Below are 19480 nucleotides of genomic sequence, written 5' to 3' on the forward strand. Positions count from 1 at the left end.
TCTGGGCAAAGTTGTAGCATATTAGCTAATGAGTGAAACCAACTGTTGCTCTCCTTATTAGAAGGTGTTTGGTATTCTAGACTGTTTTTCTGTTGCTCATGTTATTGTTCCTTTTCTATTATGATACTTCCAAGTGATTTGGGGTATAATCTGAAATGTTAATTAATGAACTTTTAGTTGTTAACCAGTGTCATTCTACAGCTGAGGAGAAAACACAGTGATATTTGCCTAAGTAACTTGAAGAGAATCAAGGCTTAATTCCCTAAGCGATGAGTTCTAGTATATCATTTTGCTATTTGCCCCTGAAAAGAGATGGAGACTAGCAGTGATTTTTCTGTAAATTACAGTGTCAAAGGCCATCAGTGACTCTCAAAGGCATTATCCTGGCTCCTATGTATGTTCCAAATGTAATTCAAGGCTCCACAGCACTAACTATACTGCCCCTATAAAATAGGCTCACGGAATGGGATCCATAGGTTGTGTGAACCAGTTAAGTCATCATCCCAAGTTATAAGGAAGCCCGGGAAGAAAGGTTCCACTTGGAAAAGGATTATTGAATTTCCTAAATAATTGTCCATGAGTGAATTAATCAAGAGCTAAAGTACATTTCAAAAGAAACCTGGGAGTGAATACCGCATAAATTTAAGGGCTACTTGGGGACACTGTAAAATTCTAAGGCCAAACTGACTTTCTTGATTTGACAGAGGAATATGGCCAGTTGGGAGTTCAGGTTGATTCTGTTTTCAGGAGTTACTTTGTCTGTGGACATGCCCCACAGATTAAAACTCACATCAAAAATCCTTAAGTGTGAGATGATTAAAGTTTCAGACCTGGTCCTTTGAAAATCACAGAAGTGTTGGATAAAACCCATGCTGTTTTGAAGGTTGTATTTTTCTTTATAAAACCCTAGAGTTGCTGATTTTATGAAAAAAAGGAAAGAAAGAAAGAATCCTTGATTCAAATAAAAAGTGAGGGCTTTTGGAGAGAGTCCATTCTCTTTGATATCAGATGTATGTTAGTCTATCATTTTCCACTCTGGCTTATGTGGATGTCTAGGCTTGATTCCATCAACTCATCTAATCTCTTCATAAAAAAAACATGTTTTCTGTTTATCTTGGTCCAAACTGAGTGCAATCTGGGCTTTTTAGCTTTTCTAACAATCCCAAGTTTCCAAATTTCATATCAGAATGTCTGTGTGGCGTGGTAAAGCTGTGCTCATCTTGACAGGTTGGAAACTGCATATTCATAGTGAGGAAATTAACTTGCTACTTCCCAAGACATTCCCTTACCAAAATGTAATTTAAAAGCAGATCATCGCTTTAATTTACTGCAAGTAAGGAAGGGGGGAAAGAGACATCAATACAAATAAAAATTAAGGGGAAAGTTTCCCACCAAACGCTTAATTTTCACATATAAGCTAGCTGCCCAACTGAAGAAAGGTCAGCATTCAACACAAGCTCATTTGAAACCACCTAAAACCAGAAACTTGAACTGACATCACTTATTGTTGCATCCCTGGGAAGACTGGTTGTACTTCCTTCGGGAAAATTAGATAAATAACCAGAGGCTGAATATTTTACTACCACACACCCACCAACCCAACATACAGATGACAACATTGAGGAGAGTATTTGGCTACTGCTAATGGTTCTTGCTTTTTTTTTTTTATAATTTGGTCATGAATTTACAAAAATATATCCCACTATGTTGTATCCATCATTACACCCAACAGATTTCTAATATCTGATATATAAACAAATACATGATAATAAACATCACAAACATTTGCTTCTCAAAAATATTTGCAAAAATATCAGTCAGTTTCTCAGTAGAGATATAGGATCTGCCCTATCTCAAATCCTTAATACTCAGAAAATCAAGGCCTGAAAGAACAATTCATTCTCTATCCTCCAACACACACACACACACACACACACACACACACACACACACACAGTCAAAACTTTTGCAAATGAGTACATTGGTGAAGAAAAGAGGGAAAATAGAGTCTGCCACATATCATGAACTTGAGTTTGTTGTTCATGGGGAATAAAGTCTTAAAAAATAACCCCAAAGGCTCAGATGAAAGGCAACACTTTGGGTATTCATTTGTTTTTGTTTCCAAAGGCTCATCAGTTATATAACATTGGTCTTTAAAAAAAGAATTTATTTGTACATACGCAGAATGAGTTGGCAATTGGATTCAGGTCTGGCCACTTTACCTGAGCAATGAAAAAATAAATGCCATAGAGGCGTGCGAGGCTGCCCAACTGTCCCTTGGCAATCCTCATGTTTCCTCCTGAGATTATCTAATTATAGAGTAATGTTGGAAGGAGTCTTCATTTGTAGATTAATTAGGTGATGCCTAAGCAGTTCTTTGAACATAAAAGGCATCATGTAAATCTAAGCATAATTATTCATCCTCAAGCTAATGATCATTTAATTGGTGTTTTCTGCTGTTAAGTTTAATGGTCCATGAAGAAGAGGGCAATTTGGGGAAGGGGCTTCTACCATTGCTCGAAGAGAGTCAGCCTTGTTAGACTGTAGACCTAACTAGAATGAAAAACAATGTTCAACATTCAAAAATGAAGTTTTAGAAGTGGAAATAAATTCTCTTCCTCCAGTAAACAGGAGCCACGAGGGTCCTGAAAATACAAGCATTCCTTTTGGCATAATTGACGTATTTTCAGAATAGGAATCGCAGTTTGAATTGGGCCATCTGATGTTTTGTGGCGAAACCAAAGACCTACCAGAGGTGAAGTGTACGGAGCAGAAAAGATGTTAGCTCTGGGGTGTCCGTATATGTTATGAAGGTTCTTCTGCTCTCTTAACAAAATGAGATATTCCTGTCCTAAATGGGAGGTCATATCCAAGTTGAGGGTCATCAAGGTGAAGTGTTTTGCAAGATGTCTGTATTAGACCTCCTTACATGGTTTTCTAATGATCTCTTCCTAGATTTCCCCTAATAGATTATAAACTCAAGGCCAGGCAGGCACTCTGTCTTTTTTATCTTTCTATTTCCAGCTTATCCACCCAATAGTCAGCATTTGTGAAGTGAGTGAATCAATGAACAAATAATACATAGAAATATACACGTAAGATGAGCAAATACGCCTTGGGGTATGAGAAGTGTTCCTGTGAACATACAATCAAAAAGTCCACGTCACAGAATTGTGAACAGCCCTGTTATGTGTTCTCAGTCCAAAGTCCCTGTTCTGAAGCTGGGTCATTAACAAACATCATTGCAGGGAGATGGTCTGGACAACATTCTCAAGTGACCTGGCACTGCGAGTGGCTTTGCTAGTTTATCCAACCAATACCGGCATCAAGGGACTTTGTGGAGACACGGTTTTCTCAATTATTAAATGTAGCAATTGAGACAGAAAAATGGAACGATTACAAACCTAACGAAGTAATTATTCAGTGAATGTCAGCTATATTAACATCAGTAGGTTTTCCTTCATAGAGGAACTTTGATTCAAGAAAGAAAAAAAAAATTGAAAAACCTTGCTGAAAATATATACCCTCCATGGACAAGAATTTCCTTTGCCAACCGAGAGACCAAGCAGCACAAATCAGTATGGGAGACCTTAGTCCCAATATTTTGTGATAGATGAGAGGCACACCCCACACCGAAGTTTTAGGGGATGCTGTAAAATTAAACATTCAAAAAGAATTTTTTTTAAAGGCAAAAGTGGTTGTAAAGGTATGTAAGTCATATTTGGGTTTTGTTTTGTTTTGTTTTTCAAAAGGAAAATTAGAAGAATGAAATAATTTAACAGGGAAACAAATTAGAGTAGAGTTGGCATGGATATGATAATAATACTATTTGAAATTTTACTTCAAAGAAAGGAGAAATTTAAATAATAAGTGGAAAATGAGTATCTTAATGTACCCAGAAGTCTGCCTTGTTTTTCAGAAGGATGTTTTTTCATATTCCTTTTAGAACTCCTGGAAGAATTTCTAAATTGATATTTCTCAAAAATCTCCACATCTACACCCACCACACAGAAGTCTCAGGCATTCCTTACCCAGTAAGTTGGCAGGACAAGAATATACATTTGACCAGGTTACAAAACAGATGTTTCAAGGAGCTTCATTGGAAAATTCCTTGCAAATGATGAGCACACAGAATCTCTACTGGTTTTGGACCCGCACGTAAGGCATGTGACTGAAATCATGTAAGAGAATAGAAGAAAATATATCTCATTCTGAGTAAATCATCAGTTTTTATATGGCCTGAATCTGTTTAAACTGAGGCAGGAGAAGAACAGATACTGCTGATAGCATTAACTTAAATCTTAGACTGAGAAAAAAGCCTCCACTTAATCATGTATTTGATCAATCGAAAGAGAAGTGTTAGACAGCTAACATTTTTGCTTGGCTCCTTTTCTGAATGTGCATGCTTTCTGCCTTTGCTTAAAACTATAAGGAATAAAAACAAAAACAACAAAATTTTTAATCACAGATGGTATCTATTATTCTAAAGCCTTTTACTCTTTTTAGAAAACGGAAACTAAAAACAATGCATCACAAACAAATGAATCTAAACAGGAGATACTAGATTCTGTAATATTGCCCACTTTGTAGATGCACAGATAAACAAGATAAGACATGTGCGTGCCTGTTGACAGAAACCACGGCATTCTGAAATGTAAGGGAGTTTTCTCTGGATGTAGGAAGCCCAGTGACATAGGGTGAAAACCTAAGCAGATCCTACCCAATTAATACACAATGAATTTTGTGAAGATTCTGATCCCAGACAGCTGCCCTCACTGTCCCCCTCACCCTTTTATTAGAATCTCTGAAACCATTTTGCTTGTGGGAGAAAGTAAATTTTAGTAGAAGGGAAGAATGCCAAACATCCCCGGCAACTTAGGTTTTTCCACTTTCTTTACATGTTCAGTTGAGACCTTCATAAAATTATAAATGAAAGGATACATTATGAGCACTTTCTTTGAAGGAAAAAAAAAAGGGTCTTGGCTGGAAGTAAAATTTTGGAGTCTATATCCTTCTCTGGAGAACGCTTGGGAGTTTCCTCTGCCAACTTGCAGGACCCTTAAAAGAGCTCACCTTTGCCCTCAAAATTCTAAAAGGTTGAATTGCCAGCGGCCCTGATTATGGGTGAGATGCTGAGCACCAGGAGGCGGCTGGAAAATAGTGGGCTCTGTGCTGGCAACTCCTTGGGACTGAGGTCAGTGCGTCTTGGCGCCCTCCGCCCTCCCTTCTTCCCTTCCCCCCAGAGATTCACTCCTGTTTACATTGGGGAGACTGCAACTTCTGTTTCTTCACGTTTAAAAGCTTATAAAAAGGCTCTTAAGATTTCTTGGACACCAAATCCCTCTTAGAGAACAATATTTTGATGAGTTAAGTGTAAATGAATCAGAAACCTTCGTATTAAATTTCCCTTGACATACACATCAGTTGAAGAAATTTATGGAAAAAGTGCCCGGGGCTCAAAGTGTTTGGGATTTTTCTCAAACCCAAAATGCTCGAACATGAAAAGTAGAAATCCATTCTCATCAGTCGGGTTGGCTGGGTCTCCCCTCCCCAGAACCCTGGTTGGTTATAATGGAGGGAGTGGCTTACACAGATGGTGACCAGCTGGTTGGGGATCCGTCAGATTCCTGATCCCGCTCAGGCTGAAGCAAAGGCCGGGCTGACGCTGCGGTGATGCGTAGTGCTGTCACGAAGGCTGACCCTAAAAGCTGTCTTTTTTTTTTAAGACAAGAGAAACTAAATAAACAATCACGGAAGATCATAAATCCCCAACAACGACATGTAGATTTGGAACACAATGTGCCACAATTTGTTCCTCAAAGATTAACTCTGTTCTGGATCCCATGACTTCTGACAATAAATGGCACAAGGGTCAAAATTTGAGGGGGTCAGTATAGTGTGTGGGTGTGGGTGTGGGTGTGCACGCTCTTGATTTAAGGCTGATTCTGGGTCCAAGAAAACACCCACAGGAACAGAAATAACCAAAAATCCTGAAACCAGGCTCAATCCCTACAAACATCATTCTTCTGATTTTTTATAAATCAGTTTCCCACTGCTGTTGATTTTGTTTTGTGAGAGGATGACCAGGCCTGGCGAGCAGTTAAGAGGATGACTGAGACGGACGAACAACAGCTTCAAGGACAGGTGTCCTCCTGTGTCACGTGTGCAACCTGATCATTTTCGGATGTGTGTTGTGCATAGCACAACTGTGAGTGACGGCTGCGTTCTGGGTGAAACATGTCACGCATCCAGTGCCTCGTAAGCACTGCTGTGCTGCTGTGTAGTCAGGGGGCCTGTCTTAGGCATCTTGATCTGCAACACTAATCAAGGGCCCACCTAGGAGGGATCACGGCTTTGAGTTCATGCCTGACGAATCCCCAAATGAACTCATTCTGCTAAAGCACCTGAAAGCTTTCTGTGAAGCACGATGAACTCCCTCCACATGAGCTGTTTTTGCTATTATTTCCAGAATTGACATTCTCCACCCCTTTTAGGAGTCTCTGCAGGCCTGAGCATTGCACAAGAGGCCTGTACTGACCACTCACTCGGGAAGAATGGAGATGCCAAAGAGAGTTTTCTCCCAGTGGATCTGGGCTTGCTCATCCTTGCTCAAGGAAGCAGTGCTCTCCAGAGCGTGCCAGGTCTCAGAGAACTGGAAGGTGATATTTAGACAAATGTACGTTTCAACGACAGCATTCTGACTCGTTCCACTGGAAGTATGTGCTCGACACATGTTCACTGAATGAATGAGTGAGCAAGCGGATCCGTGAATGAATGGGCAAATGACAGCTCTTTCACAGGGAAGTTGAGGAGATGAAAGAAAAGCCACAAGACCCACAGAGGCAGATATAAAGCAAATTCCTTCCAACTCAAACAAGGAGCCAACCCCCCTCCCCAAGGACAAAAGGTCTCCTCCCTTCCACACAAAAGATTATTAGGCTTCCATAGGAAAGAGGACAAGCTGTACGGCATGAAACACTCCCGAAGAGAGTAAACTAAAGATTCCTTTTTCTGTTCCGTACACCTTTCTGGTGTCCCCCAGTTCCTGAAAACTCCTAAGCCTTTTCACAGAAAATAGAAGAGAGATGCCACAGTAGTAACAACAATAAACATCTTCCTGGGCAGCAGAAAACACAGAAAAACACAGAAAAAATATGGAGGGGCCAGGCGTCTGATGACAAGCCTCACGTCCTGTCAGTGAGATCTGCAGGTTGGAGAAAACGTTCTCAACAAGAACGAGGACAGACATCAGACATGACCAATTGCAACTCACTCTCACACTCCTTTCCAGGCAAACCTTGAGAATGCACAGAAAATAGGTATTCCTACCACAAAGTGAGCCCTTTTCATCCTAAGTCAGTGAGCAAATCACTTCCTCCTGGCTGGGCTTCTCTCGCTCCGCCTGAAAATAGAGGATCAAGATATTTACCGGTCCTCTAGAGTATTCTCAGATAGAAAGAGTTAGAAATAAAAAGCACACCGGTGTTACCAGATGATCTTCCATTATATGCAAATTTGGAGGCCCACAGTTAACCCCCAAAAGCTTAGATGCTTGCCCCTGGCATTTTCTCCAGTGCCTTGGCATCTGTGTTCAGGAAGTGAAAACTCATTTCTGTACTAGTGAAGACCCTCGCCTTCCCTATGGGGAATTCTGTGCAGGGAAAAGCAAGCAAGCAGAATGAAACAAGTTGCACTTGCAGACCTAGAAGACAGACTTTTTTTTTTTTTGCACACTTGCTCATAATAAGGGCCACAGAAATGAGGTCTAGAGACTCAGCTGGTGTTTGACTGGCATCTTTAGGGACTTGGACCCACCCCCACTGCCTGCCAGGGCCGGGTGTGAGCTTGCACAGACCTGATCTCCTTTTCCTTTGATATGGGACCTGTGCCTCACTGGGCTCTCAGTGCTAAAGAAAACAGTTAGCTCTTTTGGAATCTGATTTGCCTCCTGTCCTAGTCCCTGTTAATCTGCAACACGCTGCTGCCACAATAGCGCTGCAGTTCAGAGTTGTGGTGTCATGGGGGCGAGTGGCAGGGGTTCTATCTTTCGGTTTAATACATCCTTCCTTCCGCGGCTGCTGCATGCCATCATCAGCCGCTAGGAAAAGCAGGGAAGCAGGCGAGAGGGGAGCAGGAGACTTCCGGAAATCTCTTTCCCCCTTCGCCGTCCTGGGTTGCCCGATAATGACCCTGGAGACTCCCACCTGCCCCTAGCGAAGTAATTGGTTACTCCCCAGCCCTCCCGGCATCGCCCCCTGCTCACTTCCTCCACTTCCTGCCCCAGCCTCTACCCCTCCAGCCTCTGGGGCTTCTCAGCCAAGTTCCTCCTCTCAGGAGGAATGAGAAGGAGCAGCTTAGTAATAGTGAGCTTGCAATCCTTCGCTCTACATCCCTCTCACCCCCAAACGCAGACGCAAGCAGTCACTTACTTGCCCTGGTATCCTTGGTGAAGGTGGAAGCGTGAGGACAGGTTCAAAGGTAGCACGCAGTACATTCTTCTTTCCGTCAGAGTCAGGTGTGCTAGGAGAAAGCACACTTGAATTATTATTTCCAAACGGGCTTAGAATTGGTTTGCGTTTAACATTCACGCTCCCTTTCCCTGAGGTCCAACTGCATAAACCCCACAAACGTGGAGCTTTCTGCAGTTTCTGACCCAGCGCCTCGCCCCTCACTCACCAGCTGCCAGCACTGGGTTATGCAGCTTGTTTTCGCTCCGCCAACCTCTGCAGACAGAACACAAGGGCTGATGACCAGTCTCCATGCTCAGCTGACAGGCAGCCTGCAGCTGGGTGAAACCCCAGACAGAGGCGGGCATGCAGAAAACATTTGTTTGTATGTTTGTTCCCTTTTGCTGCTTTTACTGGAAGCATCATTTGGGATGGGAGGCAGGCGCATACCTGTAGCAGTTGGGGTCGCTGAGTAGGGTACTCATAGAATGATTTTCATGGAATCGACCCCCTTGTTACCAATGAATGCCATTCTGTTTCAGGGTCACTGACCTTGCCCCTAATCCTGGCTGGTTGTCTCACCAATGTGTGTCATACGGGGCCGGTGGGCAAGAATGCATAGAGGGCATAACAGAACCACTACTTCTATAGGAGAAAAACAACTCAAAGGGCATGTCCCACAAAAAGAAGAGCTCTGTTAGAGGCGGGCATAATTGCAGTCACTAAATCAGACTGGGTCTCTCCGCCAGGGGCTGATCTAAGCCAGACGTCATGTAGTGTCAGGCCGTGAGTACATCACAATGGCAATTAAAACGAAGAGAGAAAAATCACTCTTGCTTCCCAAATGTTTATTTCTAACATGGCAGGTACTTAGTAAGAATACAAGGTACTAAGTCATCTGGCATAAGCAAGAAAGGTAATTTGGGTTAATAATCTTTGGAAGGCTGAAAGATTATAAATGTATCTGCACAGCCAAGCCCTCTGCATGATCCCCTTTCTCCCTCTGACGTCAGCTGCATCCATCCCATCTCTTTTGCTACCTCCCGGTGCCCCCCAGCATCCCGGTCATGCACATCCCCCCCTGTGTCTGCTGCTTCGTCTGCACCCTCCAACTGACTTGCCTCACTTGATCAATCTAGCCCTCCAAATCCCCAACAGGCCACAGTTTGGGCAGGCCCTCCAAAATTTGTCTCTTCTCTTTTTAGATTCTCCGACTGTCCATCTGGTCCCCAGCTTCTAGAAATACACCCTAACACTGAGCCTTTAACACTCACTTCCACATATAAGAGGAAATCTGGGAATACTAAACAAATGTACTATCTCAGTGGTAAGCTTATGAGTGGAAACTTTCCCCTGTAATACACATGGATTAATCTTGCATTCAAAAATACATTCATTTTAGTTCACTCTCCAAACCCATTTACAAACACACCCAACTTTGTCTCGACTAATCAAACTCCTCTCCGGTCCCACCACCCTGGATTCACTTAGGCAGTGTGTCTTTGAATTTGCCACTTGGGTTTTTAGAATCGAAGTGGGTATCAGAGAGCTATTGTGTTTCTGCAGATCAAATCATATTACAATGTGGCCAAGAACTCATTTCTGTGGGATGACTGCCTTGATAAAACTTAGCCATTTTCCTATCTAGGACCTAGTAACCTCTCCAACCATATTACAGTGAATTTTGAAAACAACTTCCCAAACGTGGGGCTCTACTGGAATTTCACCTTTTAAAATTTTGGAGTAAGTAGGCTATCAACAGAACCGTGGACAACTTCTGATCATACAGAGAAACTCATTGTAATAAGACTTTTTTCCTGTGTTAATATAATGATTTAATAAAGACCTTTGGCACATAAATACGACTCTTTAGACCAAGCACTCTTAACAATGAGAGGATTAAGATCAGCCTATAGGGGATATTAGTATAAGCGTCTTTTCTAGTTTTAGTAAAGCTCTTCCATCTGCTTAGAGGTAAATTCATTATTCTTAACTAAAAACTCTCCTGAAATAGACGTGGCGAATAATGTTCTACCCCTGTTGTGAGACTCTCCAAACAAGCTTAAAATTGCTTAGAAACAAAAGACAGGAGGAAAAAGAATGGGCCGTGTCTCCAGATAACGAGGTCCTGCCTTTGTCTTTTATCTGCAAAAACAACACGGTTTGAAAAGTCTGGATCCCATTTCATTTGAACTGAACATAAATGTAGGGCCTGGAATTCTCCCAAATGAACAAATTCTTTGCCGATAATTTTTCAGGGAAGAAAGATCAACAGGATAGGGGCAGGAGGGAGGATTATTGGCTGCAGTGTGTGTGTGTGTGTGTGTGTGTGTGTGTGTACATGCACGCGGATTTCGGGGCATGTGGGTAATAGAACACAAATGAAGGAACACAGACCCTCATCGAAGGTGCCCAAGACAAGACCACGAGTTGTGTGTCTTTGCATTTAGCAGGACAGCGGGGAGAGTTCTGGACACAGTTCTTGTCGTTCTTTTTCTTTTTGATGTCCCAGGCTGAATTCTGTCTCTCTCTCTCTTGGAAACCTCCTATAGATGGATTTCCTCGAAAAGAGCCCCTGCTGACTACTTGCTCTTATTAATTCCTGCTCAGTTTTCCTACCGCATCCTGAAGACAAACCTCCCTTCCCTACATCAACTCTTGATCTTCCTTCTCTGTTTCTATAAACTGGTTTCCTCTGTTGAATGGTGATCCGAACTGTCGCCAGTTTATGGCGGGTTAGAGCATATGCCATGGGGAATATGCCTTTTCTCTCTTTGATTTGCCTCTAATCTGTGAGGTCTTGTTGAGCACAGGCTGTGACTTTGATAGCGATGCAGAGGACAAAAAGCTGTCGGATCATCACATTCACCCTCAGAATCAAGGCCACCAAAGGCAGAACTATGCAACTGGTTTCTATCAATCGCTACACCAAGTCTTGAAAAGTCTTGCAAGGAACACAATGCTCTTACAGGCTTACTGTTCTCCTTTAGCTTCTTTGTTGGAGAAATGAAACAAAAAGAAAAAGCCACTGGGTCTCCTCCTCCCTTGACCATTGGAACGAAGATACAGAAAAAGAAAACAAATTAACAAAGAGAGGACACAGGTCCCTCTCTGTCATTCCCTTCTCCCCATCCACAGGCAAAATCTAATAAAGATGATTAAATTACATGTCCTTTCCTCCCATTGAAACCCACTGTGTACCATTCAAATATTAGAACTCAGGAAATAAGGCAGGACAAGGTCCCTCCTGAAACCTTAGAAGGCAGCACAGGGGTCTGAGCCGGAGTTCTGCCTGGCTGGGCGGCTCTAATTAAGAAATCACCCTGCTGAGCAGACCTTACTCTAAATAAAATATAAAAAGGAATTCCATGAAAATCATTACCTCCCAGCCTGGCACCTCAGTTCAGAGCCTCCAGCCCCTTGGCCCCAGGAGCTCTCCCCCCAAGTACTGGGGATTCTGTGTCGTTCTATGTGGTCATAGCACAACCAAGAACCAAGACCCCTCTTGAAGAGGAAGCTGGGTCTTGTGCCTGCCTTTTGCTGTTTGGCCAGACTTCCTCGGGGCCAAAGGCTGATTTGGTCAGTGCTGTTTTGGTTTGGAGGGGGGTAGGGGATAGCATTTGATTAAAGGTTGACTAAAGGGTGGACGTCTGGCCAACTCTTCCAACTTTAACACAATGAACTGCCAACCCACGGCCTCTCTGCACAGTGGCTGGGTTCTTTTTGCTTGTCCATCAGCCGCATTAGATGGTGTGGCCTCTTAAGAGCAAAGACCAAGTCTGTTTAATAAGGTTTTGTTCAATATCCTTGCCCTGGTGAGTCCTTTAAACTGTACTGAGTCCGCCTCAGACCTCCACTCCCCCCAGGTCCTGAGTTATCCCTCCTTTGGGGAGGCCATTTGCTTAGCCTCCTTTCCATCTATACCCCATAGAAACCTAATTGTATTCTCACTGTTGAACCTGTAAGCTTTTTCTTTTCTTGTACATATCTGTGGCTTTGCACAGGCCACCATGTCTGCCCAAACTGTTGAAACCTGTTGAAAGAGATGGAACCCCTCTGGGGGGTAAAAAGCACATATGCGTATAAATACAGGCTTTGGCAATCAGTTTCAGGGGTGCCCCAACCCTCTAAGGAATCCATTGTCACCAGTTTAAGGAGCCTTGAAAGAGAGGGAACGATGTCTTTCTCTGACCAGACTTGAGTCAGACTCCTCTGGGTCCTCTTTCTGACAAGGCCAAACCTTGGCCTCTGTCCTTGGGCCACTGGGTCTAGTTTTAGCAAGAATCCTGCTGGAGCAGTTTCACAAAGATCCTCCACCCTTGACATCTGATCAAATCCCTCAACTGCTGCCTGGGTGTCCTATCACCCTGGCCTGCCATCAGCAAAAATCCTGTCATGTTGGTTCAGCCGGAACCCACCTACTCTTCATGTTTCCTCTTAGTAATTTTCTACCAACTGCCCCCACCTCCCTTGGCTATAAATCTCTCCCAGTCCTTGCTGTATCCCAACTTGAACCCAATCTCTCTCCCCTACTACAAATCCCCCATTGTAGCAGTCTCTCTCGAATAAAGGTTTCCTTATCATCTTTATCAAGTGTCATGAATAATCTTTTCTTTAACACCTCTCATTTTAGGAAAATCCCTACTTATTCTCAAGGAAACCTCCACAAAGCCTTTGCTGACCAATCCAGAAACAGTTATGAATAGAACCCACATCTGTGTGCTCCTGAGGACCCTTGTCTGTAAGTCTAGAATATCACACATCGCAACGCAGTAATTACTGGTGTGCATGTCCATCTTTCTCTACATCAGGAGTGGCACGTTCTCTTAAAAGGCCAGATAGTAATTATTTTAGGCTTTGTGGACTGTATGGTCTCAGGTCTGCTGTTGTAGCCAAAGCAACCATAGATGATATGTAAATAAATAGGATGGTGATGTTCCAATAAAGCTTTCTAGACTGTGGAAAGACCCTCAAAAGTAAACCTTATTCATTTTTGAGTTTCATTGTCTAGTCCCTAAAATGTAATTGATTTTTGAGTTTCACTGTCTAGCATTAATTGATAGATACAACGAGTGAATAAATAAACTACCAAAATTTTTCTGTGAGACAGATACTGAATGGAGGGATCATAAATGTGGCCTCTGGAACACTGTTGAGGCTCCATCCATGTTGCTTCATGGTTATGGACATAATACGGTAAGAGGTTAGCTACCAAGGCTCCAGTCACAAATTCTGCAGGTCTGGGATTATTCCACAAATTATTGGGTGGCCTAAGCCTTCTAGAACAGTCCAGGATCATTATCATCAGAAAAATATTTCTTTTAAAGGTAAGATTTCTTACACACCACTCCTTCTTTGACAAATTCACAGCTTCTTTGAGACTTTCTATAACAATCCCTTACCTTTTCTGACACACTTCCCAGTGACCCTCTCCTGGTATTCCAGCCCTTGTATAATCCTCTCTTCCTGGGTGTGTGCTAGACCTAATGCCTCCTCACTTAGAATCAATTGAATGACCAAAAGCAATGGGCCGTCCCTTCCAAAATTAGTTCATGTAAGATGGTAGCTTTGGTTCTGTCAGTAGACTCTATTACCTTCTCAGCTTGCACACTTTGATGGCAAGCTGCCATGTCAGAGGGGCCCATGTGGCAAAGAGCTGAGGGCAGCCTTCCTCCAAGAGCTGCTGAGAAATTGAGACCCTCAAGGAACCATCAAGGACCTGAATCCTTCCAACAACCACATGGGTGAGTTAAGAAGTGAATCTTTCTCTAGTTGAAGTTTCAGATAAGACCACAGACCCTTGACTTTGACTGCAGTCCAATGAGAAAACTTGACGCAAAGGACCCAGCTAAACCATACCCATATTTATGACTTACAGAAACTGTACAATAATAAATGTATATTATCATAAGCCACTAAGTTTTCAGTAGTTCCTTATGAATAGATAACTAATACATCTACCTATATGACAACTGGGTAGGTATTTACTCATTTTCCCCACCAAAATGTTAAGGCTCCTCCAGAGCAGGGGTTAGTTACATCATACTCATCATGTCCCATAATACATGCTTACAAACATTTGTTAAATTGATTTGTATTTTGAGTTTCTTTGAATCCTGTTAATTTAAGTAACAACAGTCATATTTAACTATGCATCAGCAGTGGGACAAAGCGGACAGCTAGTTAGGGCAGAACGTTTTTGAAAATTGGGAGGGTAAACAATTATTTGGATTTGCACGCTATTGTGACCGGTCATGCTTCAAAAACTTTCAGGGAGTTTTCATTCATTTTCAAAAGACTTCAAAGTTGCCTCCCAGCTACACAAAAGAGATCTTTGCCCTCACTGACCCAGCTCATCGGATGGTCAGTCTAATTTTGGCAAGCCTCCATTCCCTTGTTTCGTGTTTTGCATACACAATGAGAAATATTAAAAGGAGAGAGGAAAAGATGGAAATAGAACTGAGACAAAGGTGGAAAAAATGGAAAAGAGGAAAGAAAAAAAAGAGCAGAGGAAAGAGAAGACGTGGTCAGAACACCCAAGCCAGATGCAGAGAAATGATTCAAAACGAAACGTCTGATTTTCTTGTCTCTAGTCATAAACATTTTGACAAGGAGCTTGGCATTTATCAAAAGGGAAAAAAGAAAAACAGAGGTTGTCTTCCAGAGGACCCAACACTCTTGGAATTCAATGACCTAATCTGTGTAAGGTTGCAGTACAGAGATTCCCTCTCTTGTCTGAGTCTCATGGCATCGGGAGCTCTGTTTACCCAGCAGTACTTGCCACACGGCTATCAGAGGTCAGGAATAAAGAACAGAGGCTGTAGGGGAACAGTCTGGATTCCACGCTCAAAAACATATTTTTAAATCACTGTAGATTCTCATTCTCTATCTTACTGGTTGCTTATCTTAGAAGTTAAGTCAACTTTTCATTACTTTTGTAGACATTATATAATATCTTCTTCCCCTTCTCCAGTCACCAGCTGTTAGCCAGTCTCATCCCAGAGTCGGGTGGGGGTCGGCTCCACTTGAGCTGAATAACTTGCATGCTGACATTTGAAGGAGCCAATTCCCAGCCATGGAATAAATCTCAATTTCCTGCCATTCTCTTAGGACCAAATAGATCTCCAGAAAGAAAGGTGAAAGAGTGCAAACCTCAAAACCATTGGAGCTCGTCACGTTAAGCCAAAGTGTTCTCATCTTTAAAGTGGGAACAAAATTATGTGTCTCATAGGGTTATTTTGAAGGGTAAATATGTGTAAAACCCTCAGGTTACTGCAAGATTCCTCAGCCTTAACACTTGACATCTCAGGTGGGAAAATTCTTTGCTGTGGGGCCCACCCTATGCATTTTAGGATATTCAACAGCATGCTAGTTGCCACGGGCTAGATGTTAGTGGCACCCCACCTACATGCCACCCTCCCTCCACCATCACAATAAAAAAACAGACATTTTCAAATGTCCCCAGGGGGTCAAAATCACTGCTGGTTAAGAATCACTATTCTAGCATTTGGCATATAGTGATTATTCCATAAATATTAGATGGACTGTCATTAAAATGATTCTTGACAACAGTGTCATCCTGCTATAGTGACAGCTCTTCTCTCTCACTGAATCCTTGAAATGGTTGCTGCAGTTCTGCATTCTTTCAAAAGGAAAGCCTGAGAGGAGGCAAGGTCAAGGCCGTGAATTTGATAACAATCCAATAGGAAACCTACTGTCTCCGGGGTGGTCTCTTCTCATGGAAGGAAAAAAGGCTGCCCTTTTGTTCTGCTCAGGAACTAGGTACATTCCTTAGCCTCAGAGTTTGTGAGATGCTACAGATTCTTCCACTGCCAAAAAGTTTTCAGCTGTGAGTGCTACTGGTATAGTTGACTCTCGAAGCCACCTTGGAGATTGCCAAGGGTACTACCACCCTTACCTGAGGAAAGAAGGAAAGAGATGGTCAAGAAGAACTCTTCCAACAGAAACCACCCCCTTTGCTGTTTCTTTTCTTTCTTGTGTGTGTGTGTGTGTGTGTGTGTGTGTGTGTGTGTGTGGTTTTGTGCTTATTTAGGTTTGCAAGTGTGTTTTTTGCCCAAATTGTTCTTACATATTCTAACGGTGTTTGCTTTAGGTGTTTTGATATCACCCTCTTTGAAAGGTACAAATGTTTTTCATGGCACATCTTGTGTTAAGTGTACAAACTGAGAGGTGAGTGTTGATGACGGAATAGAGTGCAGTATTCCTCTAAGTTTTCAACCAGATAAGTGTTAATAGCAGAGAAAAGTGAAAAAAAAAATGATTTCTGGGGGTCTGGGAGTAGCCAGCTCAAAATATGAAATTTCTTTCCACCTCCTATTTTTATGTTTAGCATTCATGCATATTTTACTTTCTCCGTGAAAAGGAAAGCACTCAAATCCTACATTTCTCCCTTCCTCATTCTTCTCCTCCTTGACCACATAGCTTTGCTCGTGCAGTCACATCAAATGAATCCTTCTATCCCCACTTCCCCCCACCCACCGCCATGCTGACTGCCTCTGTCCCCTTCTGTATCCTGCTCACAGCTTTTTCCCCTTCCTGGGGCCTGTCTCTCTGTGACCTTCAAGTTTCTCAAAGGCTGTCTTGAATCCAAGCCACCTATGAGGGTTTCTCTGATGAATTACAGCACATTCAACATTCCTTGTCAACAGAAGACCTTAACACAGAGAAATGCTTCTTTAAAAACACACTTTCAGTGTCAAGCTTCCTTACTTTTTATTTTATATTTAAAAAATTTTTTAAATCTACGGATGGCTATAAAAGAATGATGTCTGTTTGAATCTGACAACTGTGTTTGTATTTCATAAATCACGTACTTCCTAGGAACAGACTCCATATTCATGTTTTACGATAAAAATATAAACAAGAGCTACTTATAATCTCTCCTAATGTCCTAATTATAAGCTCCTTGAGGACAGGAACCTTATCTATTTTCCATTCCACTTTCCTCTTAGTGTTTAACTCTGAGATTTGGACATTTAAGACCTCCAAAAAATGTATGTTGAATGAACCTGAGAATGAAGGAGTTGTTGTAGTTTTCAAATTCATTTCTATGAGCTTTAGGGATCTGCGTATTCTGGCAAAAGCACATATTTATGCTACATTGCCAGCATCGTGCTTGTACAGATGTTTGTTGTCTCACAGCTATTGGCTAGTTCTAGGCATGCTCACTGAGTCTCCCTTGTTTACACTTGATCTCATTCACGTCCATCAGAGGACTAAGCATAGGGTTTTGCCCACAGTAGGTGCTTTAGAAATATTACAGAATGAGTGTCATTTGCTGCAAAACACAAAAGCATAGGCAAAAGAGTTTGGAGAAAAAGGAATCAGTAAAAAGCAAGTATCAGCCAACTTGCCCCGCAAATATGTTTACGGTTGGGTAACATGTTCACAGATGAGGAATGACGGGCGCCTCTAGGGTCTGGCGGTGCAGGATGGAGACTGGCTCTGCAGATACTGCTGCCTCATCTCACCTTCCGTGATGCTGGCTTGATGTCTTCCGGAGTAAGAACTGGCATGTGACATTTTTTTTTCTAGGTATTTGTGATTTACTAACTCCTGTCTCCAAGTGAAAGGAAGATCTGCCTAGTACGAGAAGGCCTGTGGTCTTCTGGGTTGTGGAGAACTGAATACAACTTGCATTAATAATGAGTGTGTAACCACAGGCCCATGCCTGTGGATTTTCCCTTGTAGAGGCTATCAGGGTTTTCAAAATGAAGACAAGTCAGCAGCCCCCAAAATGAGAAGCAATAACATCAACAGAAGGCAGAGGGTACTGACTGATAGAGGAAAGAGTGGCAGCTGGGATCCTGATGGGAGCCTTGTAATCAGTAGAAACTAGAAGTATGACTTTGCCTGGACTTAGTCAAAACCAGGGACTTTGAACACTGTCCCACTGCTGGCCTCAAATAGGAAGTCAGAAAGCAGCAGCACTGAGAGCTTGTATGCTGGCCATGACCTTTAAAAGGAATGAAAGTTCACAGCTTCATTGCATGGACCCTCTGGACCCACTCTTATTAGCCTAGAGTAATTTTCCTGTGAGGTCTTGAAGACTAATATGAGTCAGCCAGAGACCGTGTTTAACAGTCTGTGTCTTCTGACCAGTTAGGATATATGGGATCATCTGGTCCCCAGAGTCCATCCAGGTGTGACAGGAAGACAAGTTCCCGGGGAGACGTTTATTACTCCATTTGACTGAAGAGTAATGAGACTGTATCACCGGCATCTGAACAAAAGTCAGGTACAGATAGGTGATAATTGGCTGAAAAATCTTCAAGTGGATCTTTCACTTTAAGAATGACTGTTTTTTCCAGGAGGAGGGAAAAATTATATGGACAAAGGCTCAAGAGAAAGGTTTTCCTATTAGTGAGACTTGGTATATAGAAAAATATGGCACTGGAGGTATTCCAGGCTGACCCTGTCTGGTGGCTGTAGTCAGGCTCCTTAACCTGGCATCTGTGAAGCTGGTCCAATGACATCTACCACATGGTGTCATTGTGAAAGTCAGAGGACCCAATGTGTGCACAGTAACCAATCAAGTACCTGGTACACAGTCCACGTTTAACAAATGCTTGACCCATGGGCAAGACCAATACCCACCACATGCCCAACTTCAGACCCACACTCAGACTCAATTTCCACTATCAACTCTAATGAAATAGTGGTAAGCAAGAGGGCCAGGCCTGCAGAAGGCCATCAGAGGCCTTTCCTGCAAAGCCCATCTACAGCTCATGGAAGGTGATGAATCAAATCTTCACATGTGAATCTAAGCGATACAGGGAACACTCTGTGAAAGACTTTAAAATAACTGTGATTTGCCTGCTGCATAAGTTCCAGCACTGAAGTCGCTTCCTTTCCTTAGAATAACTGGCCAGTAGGTAACTTGTGGCCCGTGGGCTAAAAAACAGAATGCGGTTGGTGTCAGCCTCCTGCGCTGCCAACTGGAGATATTTTTCTCAGGTTCCTGGGTGGGTTTTGAAGCCAACAGCATTGAAAGGGAAGCAAAGCCTGCATGC

General features: G+C 42.6%; 1 long non-coding RNA gene across 1 annotated transcript in view; it reads right to left on the bottom strand.

The window, feature by feature from the left end:
• Positions 1–19480, bottom strand: part of LOC140849195 (uncharacterized) — a 77718-nt gene that overhangs the window by 49167 nt on the left and 9071 nt on the right. Inside the window, exons 2-5 of the long non-coding RNA XR_012130860.1 lie at positions 16163–16365; positions 8430–8520; positions 7330–7402; positions 5590–5712 (exon numbers count right to left, since the gene is read on the bottom strand). This is a non-coding gene — a long non-coding RNA (uncharacterized lncRNA). The remainder of the gene's footprint in view (positions 1–5589; positions 5713–7329; positions 7403–8429; positions 8521–16162; positions 16366–19480) is intronic.

The sequence above is a fragment of the Manis javanica genome, chromosome 4 (assembly GCF_040802235.1).
Source record: "Manis javanica isolate MJ-LG chromosome 4, MJ_LKY, whole genome shotgun sequence".
Classification (NCBI taxonomy): Eukaryota; Metazoa; Chordata; class Mammalia; order Pholidota; family Manidae; genus Manis; species Manis javanica.